The sequence below is a fragment of the Mauremys reevesii genome, linkage group 4 (genome assembly GCF_016161935.1).
Source record: "Mauremys reevesii isolate NIE-2019 linkage group 4, ASM1616193v1, whole genome shotgun sequence".
NCBI classification, from domain to species: Eukaryota; Metazoa; Chordata; order Testudines; family Geoemydidae; genus Mauremys; species Mauremys reevesii.
Window position 1 is genome coordinate 46,129,183 of NC_052626.1, and position 10,741 is coordinate 46,139,923.

General features: G+C 50.1%; 1 long non-coding RNA gene across 1 annotated transcript; it reads left to right on the forward strand.

Moving 5' to 3' along the window:
- Positions 1 to 256: 256 nt before the first annotated feature.
- On the forward strand, positions 257 to 10,068 carry LOC120405393. Its single transcript, XR_005598539.1, has 3 exons — positions 257 to 392; positions 9,659 to 9,804; positions 9,934 to 10,068. It is a non-coding gene; the product is annotated as an uncharacterized LOC120405393 (long non-coding RNA).
- The last annotated feature ends 673 nt before the right edge of the window (positions 10,069 to 10,741 follow it).

Here is a 10,741-nt window from a genome sequence, read left to right on the forward strand (position 1 = left end):
ACTTGAAACTGAATGTCTTTTTCTTAGCAACCTATCCAGGACCATAACCACAGAGGGGCAGCTGCCCAGGGTGCAGAGCTGGGGGGGGGCGTGGCAGGATCAGGCCCAGCTGCATAAACTCCTCCCCCCTTTCAGGATTGGACCTAACAGCATCAGGTTGGCGTCCATGGGTGTAATTTGGAGGGTGGGGGGAGTACTGCCCCCCACCCCAAACAGAGGCGTGGGCCGGGCCGGGCCGGGCCAGGCCAGGCCAGGAGTGGAGTATGGAGCTGCTTCTCCTGCCCACTGATTCCTCTGCAGCTGGACGCTGCCTCCTGGCACTGATCAGCGTCCCCTTCTACGTGTGCTGGGCTCCCTGCATAGCCACCATCCTGTTTTCTGTACAAGGCTGGGTGAGAGCTGGGGGGTGCAGGGAGAAGATATGGGGGAAGGGGGCTGAGGTGGGAGGAAGAGGCAGTGGGGAAGAAAGGGGGCTGGGATGTTGGAGGTGGGACAGGGGACAGTGGGGAAGAGGGATGGGATGGGAAAGAGCAGGGGATGGGGAATGGGGAGCAGGAGCCCCACAAGCAGTGTCCTGTCAGCATCGGCAGTAGCAGCCACTGGGGCTCTCCCATTAAGCCATCCCATCCCCTCCCCAGCACTGGCAGCCACTTCCACTGGATACCCCTCCCACAGGTACCCCCTCAAGCACCCACCAAATATTCCTTCCACTACCCAGACACCCTCTCCAGCACCCCCTAAATATCCTCTCCACCTCCTCCTTCCCCCAGTATTGTCCTCTATGTGGGAACTTGAAATATGGTAACCCTAGAGGTCACTCCATTCTCACAGCCTTGGTTTCCAGAGCTGGTGGGAACAAGTCCACCCTACCAGCAGCCTCCTGCCCTCAGTGCCTAGGATGGGTATTGGGCTCGCAGGCTAAGCTCAGAGCTCAAGCTGTGTGACCACAAGCTCAGCAGCCACGGGGCTGGGGCAGGGCAGCGAAGAGAAGGGAAGGTTCCGCTCTGCGCACAGGGAGCATGGGGAGAGTGGCCAGGCTGCAATGGCAAGTCCCTGGGCAGCAAGCAGGGTGTGATCAGGCTGTTGAGAAGGAGGTGCCCAAGAGGGATGAGCACTTCGGGGAGCATCTCCGGCTCCGTGGGCAGAGCCTGGCTCCACGGGGTGTTGCTGGCCAGTGCCAGGCTCCTTTGGGGCAGAGGCAAGAGCGTGTCAGGGTGCAGCACAAAGCTGTGCTGCCTGCCCTGCCAGGGGAGTGCCCAGCTGTGCAGAGGTGGCTGGATCGGGGAGGTGGGCAGGAAGGGCTGCTGGGCAGGTGCAGCCAACCATTGCCCTGGTTCTCATAGCACAGAGAACCCAGGGCCTGACCGGGGCAGGCAGTTCCCACCAGCTTCCAATCTGCTGGCCTCCTGGCAAGAGGTGACGGTTTTCAAACTGTAGGGTGCATCCCCCTAGGGAGGTGTGCCCCACAGTTTGAAAACCTCTGTGCTAAATGGGAGGCAGATATCTGTGGGGGTGGGGGAGGCACTTGACAGTGCATGTCCCTCCCCCCCTTGCATCGCCTCTAGGGGGCTCAAATATGATTGCTCAGCCCAGGCACTAAAATACTTAGTTACAGCTCTGAACCTATCAGGGTGGGGTGCGTAGCTCTCTGCCTGTTGTGATTTAGTGTTCTGTACACTGAAAGATGCAGAACACAGAAAGCAGGTCTCTGCTGGTGGCAGCTGTTATTTTGAGTTCCATTTGTCCAGGCTTTCACTCCTGCAACTGGCACTGCGGTGTGATTGAGACAGTACAGTGCCCTCCACTCCAGCGATTGCCATTCAAATGCACACAGTGCGTTGTATCCTCCCTGCATAGGCACTGAGATTTTCTTTTCCCTGGGGGTGCTCCACTCCCACTCTGTCCCCAGGCCCTGGCCATACTCTGCCCCTCCCCCGAGGTCCCACCCTGGCTCCACACTCCTCCCCAAAGCCCCTGCTGGCTCACTGCTCTCCACCCTCCCCCAAGCTCCTCCCCAGCTTCCAATCAGCTGTTTGGTGCTGCTTCCTATTAGTTAATTGGGGGCACTGCCAAACAGCTGACTGGGGGTGCTGCCAAATAGCTGTGGCTGGTGGGTGCTGAGCACCCACCATTTTTTTTCCTGTGGGTGTTCCAGCCCTGGAGCACCCTAGGATTCAGCGCCTATGCCCCCCAGCACTCCCTGCGAGCAATGCAGGGTCTGTGGATTGTTGGCCCTATCCTGGAGGTCCAGGCACTGCCTCCTGCAGTTATGTGGGTTGAGATCTTCAAAATTGCTTCCAGTAAAATCAATGGGCATCATGCTACAGAGCTAGTTGTACCCCTCTGGTCTCACTGAGTGCCCCCAGCATGTTAGGCTTCTTGACTTCACCTGCCTTTGGATGAACTCCTGTGACTCTCCCATTCATAGACCAGGTCCCCTGTGCACCAACTGTGATTACTCCATAGGTTCAGCTGAGTTCAGCACCTGCAAGTCTTCCTTTAGGAAGCTCTGACTAGTGGCGGATGCAGTGACCCAAACTTTGTTTTCTTAAAACAAAGTATTGTTTAATGTCAACAGTAGGTGTGATGGGTTGATTCACAGAAACCCCTTGGGAGCTGCCAGTGATGTGCCAACACTATTTCTGCCCCTGCCTGCCTGCCCTGGCAGCTTGGGACTTCAATGCCCTGCCTGGTTTGAGCCAGACCTGCTGGCCTGCTGCAAACCCAGGTCTGAATCATGTCCCCTAACAGCTGTAGGCTTAAACTGAAAGCAGCTTACAGAAGTGCTCTTGTCTTTAACACTCAGATGCCCAACTCCCAATGTGGTTTAACCCCAAATAAATCTGTTTTACCCTGTATAAAGCTTATGCAGGGTAAACTCAAATTGTTCGCCCTCTATAACACTGATAGATATGCACAGCTGTTTGCCCATCCAGGTATTAACGCATACTCTGGGTTAATTAATAAGTAAAAAGAGATTTTATTAAATACAGAAAGTAGGATTTAAGTGGTTCCAAGTAGTAACAGACAGAACAAAGTAAATTACCAAGTAAAATAAAACATGCAAATCTATGTCTAATCAAACTGAATACAGATAATCTCACCTTAGAGATGCTTTAGTAAGGTGTGGTTTTTTTTGTTTTTGTTCCCCCCCCGACTGGACACCTTCCAGGCCTGGGCACAATTCTTTCCCCTGGTACAGCTCTTGATCCAGCTCAGGTGGTAGCTAGGGGATTCTTCATGATGGCTGCTCCTTTGTTCTGTTTCACCCATTTATATATCTTTTGCACAAGGTGGGAATCCTTTGTTCCTTTCTGGGTTCCCAACCCCTCCTTCTCAGTGGAAAGACACGAGGTTAAAGATGGATTCCAGTTCAGGTGACATGATCACATGTCACTGTAAGACTTCAAGCCTTCATTCCTCCCAGCCTGACATATAGGAAGGCCTGCAAGCAAACAGAGCCATCCAGTCAATTGTCCTGGTTGATGGGAGCCTTCAAGACTCCAAACCACCATAAATGGCCCACACTTTGCAAAATTACAATAGGCCCTCAGAGTTATATTTCATATTTCTAGTTTCAGATACAAGAGTGATACATTTATACAGATAGGATGACCGCACTCAGTAGATTATAAACTTTGTAATGATACCTTACAAGAGACCTTTTGCATGAAGCATATTCCAGTTACATTATATTCACTCATTAGCATATATTTATAGAATCATATAGAGTGCAATGTCACAGCAGGAACAAAGCATAACCTGAGAAAAGGGGTTTAACACAATAAAATGTCTGCACACACGTCTATTTTACCCATAGTCCTAGGTTGGCCTGTCATGCCCCAGACACTGCAACCTTTGGAGCCTGGCTATATATTAGCCCACTAACCCTGTCTCCCCCCCTTCAGGGAGTGTGGCTCTTTTTAAAACCAGCCAAAGGCCTTGGTTTTCTCTTGTCTTGCTTGAGCCTGGTTAAACCAGTTCGGGGGGGCTCCCCAGGGACTCAGAGTTGTACTTCAAAGCGTTCTCGGGTGTCTGTGGTGCAACTGTTATCAGGACATTGTACCCACTTCCTCCATATGTGCAGTCAGCCTGTGATGAATTAACCCCTTATAGACCTACAGTAAACAACACACTAACAATCAGACTAACAGAACATATAATATTCATAAGCTATTTCAGGCAGCTCCCATGTCCTTCCCAGGCATTATACTGTTGAGTCTGAACTCTTTATGAACTGAAACTTAACTCAGACTACATGTCTCTGTCTGAAACTTTTAATCAAAAGCTCTGACCTGCGAACTCTCTGACACTCCCCCCTCCCAATAAAGCCATGTGTCCCTCTTTTTCTTTTTCTTTTTTTTTTTTTTGTTTTTTTTTCCTGTAGAATCTTTGTGTTTTATGCTTGACCATTATGATCTGTTAATCACTTTTTTGTTTGTGTATAATAATTGATAATATGCTCAACCAATAAACAACACTTTCTCACTAGCTTTGCTTTAAGCTAAAAGGTGTGTGACCGTTGATCAACATCAATCTGTTGTCTCTCTCTCTGACAGATCTCTGCTGAGCCTATACCACAAACTCACAAACTTGGAGGTGGAGAGAGGGGTGTTTTTTTTTTTTTTTTTGGGGCTCGGGGCTCGTCCCCTTTTCCTTCTGGTGCTGTGCCTCTGTCTCAGACCACTCCCACTCATAGGCAGGCAGGCAGCGCCACGATCCAGAGATTCCAATCAGCCAATTCAATATTGAGGGGAGGTGGACAGGATAGGAGCCAGTTGGAGGGCTCCTGGGCAGAGGGTCAGGGACTATGACTCCTGCCAGTCCGTCTGGGGATTGTAAATAAGTTGTGAATGGAATATGGAATGACAGACAGGAAGGGAAGAGAGGAAGGGAAGAAATTGGAAGTGTGTAAGAAATTGGTGTGGTATAAGGCGGTATTGGGTATACGCGGCATTGGTGATGGCGACCTTGGCTTGAGGCGCTTAGCCTCTGGGAGAGGAGAGAGCGAAGAGAGAGAAAAACCCAAATCAAAAGTTATGTTACTGGTGTTGTTATGTTACAGGAGCACAGCAGCAGCAGCACAAAAAAATTATGGCAGTCAGGCATTCAGTCAGGTTCTCCCCATTATATTCTCCTCCATGTGAACATGGGATGAAGGGGTGTAAACCACGGCGTGTTTTAATGTTGCACCTGTCCGCACCTGCCCCTCTGCCTCCTCCAGAGGGGATCTCTCCCAGAGGAATCTGCAGGACTCTGACTGGAATCTCTGAGGAGGGAGGGGAGGGACAGAGAGGGGAGGAGGGAGGGGAGGAAGGAAAAGAAAAGAAAGAAAGAAAAAGAAAGAAGAAGAAAAAGAGAAGAGAAAGTTGAAGGCTTATTTTTGAGTTTTTTAGCTGGCCGTGTGGGTGGCAGGGCGGGTGGTCGGGGAGAGGGAGGTGGGGGTGCCCAGGGGGGGTTGGTTTAAGCAGCAGTGCCAGATTTCAGAAAAGTTTTTCAACCCGCGAACTTTATGGGTACGCCCAGAGGGTCCGGTCCAGAGGGCAGTCCCCACACCAGGGGGACGCCTACCTGCACCACCAGCCACCAGCCCTGCCTCAGCCCTGATCAACTCTTCAAACAGCAGCAAGCACAGCGCAGCAACAGCAGCAGCTGCAGCGGATGGTTCGAAGGCAAATTGCCTTAACAATTTTTTTGGTCTTTTTTTTTTTGCTTCTTTTTTTCTTTAGCTTTTCCTTTCTCTTTCCTCCCCCTCTTCTCTCCTCTTCCAGCCTTCTCCTGCTTCCTTCCTCTCTCATTCCTGTCCTGCTTACTTCTCCTTTAAAACTGCTCCCCCTCTCTCTGGCTATCCTCATCCTGGCTCCTCTCACTGCAACTGGGCAGGCATGGGACAGTCTCTGGGGGACTTCTTTTATCTTGCTTTTTCCTATTTTGATAAATGTTTTTTTTAAATTTTTTTTTTTTTTCTTTTCTTCCCCAGCTTTTGGGATCCTTTTGATGGGTTTAGAACCTGCACTTTTTGGGGTAGGACTGCTGGGTAGGAAGGTTGATGATATTGCTAGACAGTGATAGATGGGACCCCCTCCACCCCTCTCCCTCTCCCACCTCTCCTCTCCTCCTCTCTCTGCCTTCCTCTCTGACTCCTCACTGGCTGACACTTTCCTGCTCCTCTGGCCTTCTGGCCAGTCCTCAAAGCCAGTGAGCCCCCCCCAATCCCCCCCCCCCCCCCCCCCCCCCCCATCCCCCTGTCCCTGAAGATCCCGCCCCCATTGTTGAGATTCATTCATTGCAAGCTCAGTGTCCCTCTCAGCACTCCCCTGTCACTCCCTACTATCCTGTCAAAGACTCTCCTGCCTGACAAAGTGTCTATTATCTGTTGCTGATTACAGGATCACGGGTCCTCTTCATCAGTATGTTTCATGCAGTAGTTCCTGATCCAGCAGATCAGCTCATCTGATCCACTATCTCTCAAATGCTTCACTGTTATTATGTTAACCCCCCTCATTCCTTTTTCAAAGTGCACTTTTCACCATTCCTGTCAACCCAGACTTGGTTATCTTCTTTGGTCTCAAGGTGGGAGACTGGCCACACTGGAATCAAGGCTACAGAGACAGACCCGAACACACCAGCCACGAATTCCACCCAGTCCGCCACTCCCCAGTGAGGAAGGACGGACCTGTCCAACCCACTCCCCCCCAGCTAAAGGTATAGATCTATGTAACCCGCAAAGGAGCAGGTAGATATTACATATTACTACTTTACACCCCCTACAGCACCAGATACCCACACACCAGATCCTCACAGAGAGGATTCCTGGTCTTAGAAGGTCCGAAAGAAACAGAAACTGTCATAAAGAGAGGAGAAAAATAACCCACCCACCCAAAACGCCTCTGCCAACAAAACTCTGCCAAACACTAACTGCCTCTTAGGATCTGTGGTTTTCTGTGGCTGTGTGGGACTCTCCTTTGGTTCCCCACCACGACTCACTGCCCGCCCTGCCTCTGAACCTCCTTCCGCCCTGACCCCTCAAAGTGCTCCCTTTCCTTTTTCCCCCACAAGGCAGTCTCCCCTTTGTGTCTCTCCTCCAATTACAGTCCCCCCTTTCACCTTTTTTCCGCCCAGAGGGTGGAATTGCTTCCAGGGCCCCTTACCCTGCCCGGCCCGGGCCAGCCCAGCATGCCCTCCACCACCCAACCCAGCAGGCTGACCCTGCCCTGCAGGGAACCCCATCCTGCACCCCCTGCCCTGCTGGCTGCCAGGCTGATCCTGCTGACCCTGGCCTGCCTTGTCAGCCCCTGCTGCACCATCTCTCAAAGAGCTGTCTGCCCCTCTCACAGCTCATCCTTTCCTCTGGCTCACGGCAGCAGCAGCGGCCAGTCGTCACGGACAGCCCAGAACTAAGCTAATTTTTTTAGAGATGCTAGCAGCGAACTCCCTAAAGGACACTAACTGAATGCAGCCTCACCATATCTCTGAGGAAGTGTGAAAAGCTGTCTATTTAGACTGCCTGCCAGGTTCACATCCTCTGCTTCTGTGATGGACAACTTTAATCCACTTCTCGCAACCCTGATTTATTATGTCACTGGACGGCCTTTCATTCATGCGATTGCCACCTCTTCTCACAAATGGGGCCACCTGGATCACTGCAAGCAGAGGCTCTCTGCCCTCCCCTCAAACTGGGGAGCTGGGCCGTGCTTGAGGCGCCTGGCTGGTGGGCCTGCCCACCTGGCGCTGGTAAGACTGCGAGCTTTTTTTTGCTGGTACCGCTGCTTTGACCCACTCGTAGTGAGCCTCGCTGCTGAACTACAGTCACCAGGGCCCTGGCTGTCTGGACACCTCAGCCTGCCCCGGAGCCACTCTGGTCCAAGGGCACCCACATACCCCGTGTGGCCCTTCCTGCACACCGCATACCGGCCCCGTGGCACGCACGCTTTCAAATGATAGGCCACATTTTGGTGATACGCCTCACCTGTGTAATGCTGCTGCATGGTTGCCTCTATCATAAAAACACAGCTGCTCAATACTCAAACAAAAATGCGGAATAAACCTGCTCCTTTTCCGCTGCTCAACCTCTTTCAAAAATTAAGCAAAAAGCAACAAAGCTTTGCAAAAAGACTTGTTCTTTTTGCTGACTTGATGGCCAACTCTTGTTTTGGTTTGCCCTCTGACTACTGCTGCCCTTTGGTTTCCCTGTAGTGGCGAAGAGCATCCTTGTTTTGATCCTCCCACGCATCCACACCCCTGCGGACGGAGATCACATCCTGGGCATTCCCTTTGGCATTGCCACAGGCACTTTTCTGCTAAGGTACTTGACTACTACCACCCACCACCCCCAGTCTGAAAGAACAAGAGCGTATGAATAGGACCCCCTTTACATTTACAAAACGTGAAGCAGGGAAACAGGGTTAAGTGGCCTCAGGTTTCGCCTTTCCCTCTGTTTCACCTTGGACTGGTGCTACTTTTTGTTCTCTCCCCTATCCCCTTCGAACTTTCTGTATGGACACCCCCTTTCAATCTATTGGGACAGATATTGGGATGCCACTTATGGGAGGATCATGATGTTTCTTGCCATTTCCGGGACTAGGCGATGCGCAGTTTTTTCTTTGCCTTCCACTACCTGCCAGATTCTCCAGCCCTCCTCAGACTTTCCCTACGTGCCAAAGAAGAGACTTCGTCAAAGACAGCCCCAAAGTTCGACTGAAGCCCTCCCTCAGTCTCTGCCAGGGGACCTCACCCAGCAAACCAGCAGCGTGGCACACTCACCAGACCACTCCACTCTGGCCCACACCACAGTGACCCCAAGCACCTCAGGAGACTTAACTTGACAGACCAAACAGCGTTGACCAATGTATGCTTTTAGCTGTATCTTTTATTTACTTTATTCTGACAAGATTTTGTTTTTTATTCTTATTTTTTTATTATTTTATTATTTATATTAGTTTTTTTTTGTATTTATTTTATTATTTATAATTTTTATTTATTTTCTTCTTTTTTCTTTAATGCTTTTATTTTATATTCCTTTTCTCCTTTCCCCAGGCCTTAATTTTTCGAAATTTGGCTCCTTTAAAATGGTGTAAGGCTGGGGTCTAGTTAAATTAAAGCTACAAATGGAAAACTGTTGAGTCCACTCTCTCTATGAACTGAAACTTAACTCAGACTGAATGTCTCTGAATGACAACTTTTCCCAATAGACTGTCTGAAACTTTTACTCCTATTTTCTCAACCCCACTTTTTAATGTCAACTCCTGACTCTTTTTTAATCCTTGACACCTTTTTCTCTATTTTTTCCCCTTTTTCCTTTGTTATTTTAAATATTGATTATGTGTTAAATGGATTTTTTAACTTGTTATATACATGTTGATCTTAATCCTAATAATACTTTTAACACTTACTCGAAGCTTTGCTCTTAAGCTAAGGATGGTGTGAGCCTCTTGCTCTTAAGCTTGCTTGTTCTGATCACAATTAAGCTGTTGTCTGTGTCTGATGGTTGTCTGACTTCTATACCAACAATACCATTGCCTGCAGTGGGAGCACAGTTAGGCTAACTCTGAGCATTTTGAAAATCCCACCCATAATGTTCATGGTATACAGTATTTGCACCTATTCACATTTTGGGTTTGTTCTGTTCCTTTCTTTGAATGGGCCTGTACTACACCAGGATCTGCTCATGTGACAAGAGGGACACACACCCACGTTTGCAAATGCTCTGGCGGAGGATCAGCATTTCCCATGGCACCTACTGACAGACAGACACACGACCAGGGCACTTGACCATCATGGAAAATGCTCTTACTGCTTAAAGAGGTCAGGAGCATCATGTTCTCTTCTTTTTAGTCAGCAATTTGTGGAACAGAGATATTGTTTTTTCTCCTTTTTGGATGCTTTGTTTTGCAGCTGCACTATTGTTTCCCTCTCTCTTCCATTTCCCTCTAGGAATCTGAGAAAAACTCCCTTTTACCAGAATTTGGAGGTGGTGCATTTTTCCAGGCCCTTCAATGCAGTCCAGTGATATTGCCCCACCTGACTCCATACTCAATACCAGGCACGGGGTTGTGTCAGGGAGACAAGGAGTGCAGAGTATGTTCTGGGGCTCCTGGGTGAGCAGGTTCTCTTGGGATTTGGATGCAGGAGTGGGATTATAGCCTTGCTGTGCATCTGAACTAACCACCCTCTTCTGTTTTCTCTTTTACAGATCTCAGGGGCGTGGGAGATGCTGCTGGGGCAGTGGACACATTGCCATGGCAACCCCCTCTAGCATGTACATGGCTGGAGGTGCCGCCTGACTGTCTGCCAGCTGGCCATTGATTTTGGCCATTATGGTTTTTCAAGTGAATCACCGTGGGACAAAGCAAACAGGAAAGTGTACATCTGTTAAAGAATCTTATTAAACTGTTCTTCCCCGACCCCAACCCCCAGGAGCACCCTGGCACTTGGCTCTGCCTAGCCCCACCTACGCACTGTTCAGGGCAGGCCTGAGAGCATCTGAGGCAACACTTGTCTGGCCTTGGCCCTGGCCCCTTCCATGCAGCCTCCCTGTCACCCCCACTCTCATATTTTGTGATTGGGGGGAGGGGAGGTGACAGGGAGCCTATATGGAAGGGACTGGGGCCAAGACCAGACAAGTGTTGCCTCAGATGCTCTCAGACCTGCCCTGAACAGGGAGTAGGTGGGGCTAGGCACAGCTGAAAGTGCATTGGCTGGTTTTAGGGATACATGCAGCCAGTACGGGTGTGGCTCAACA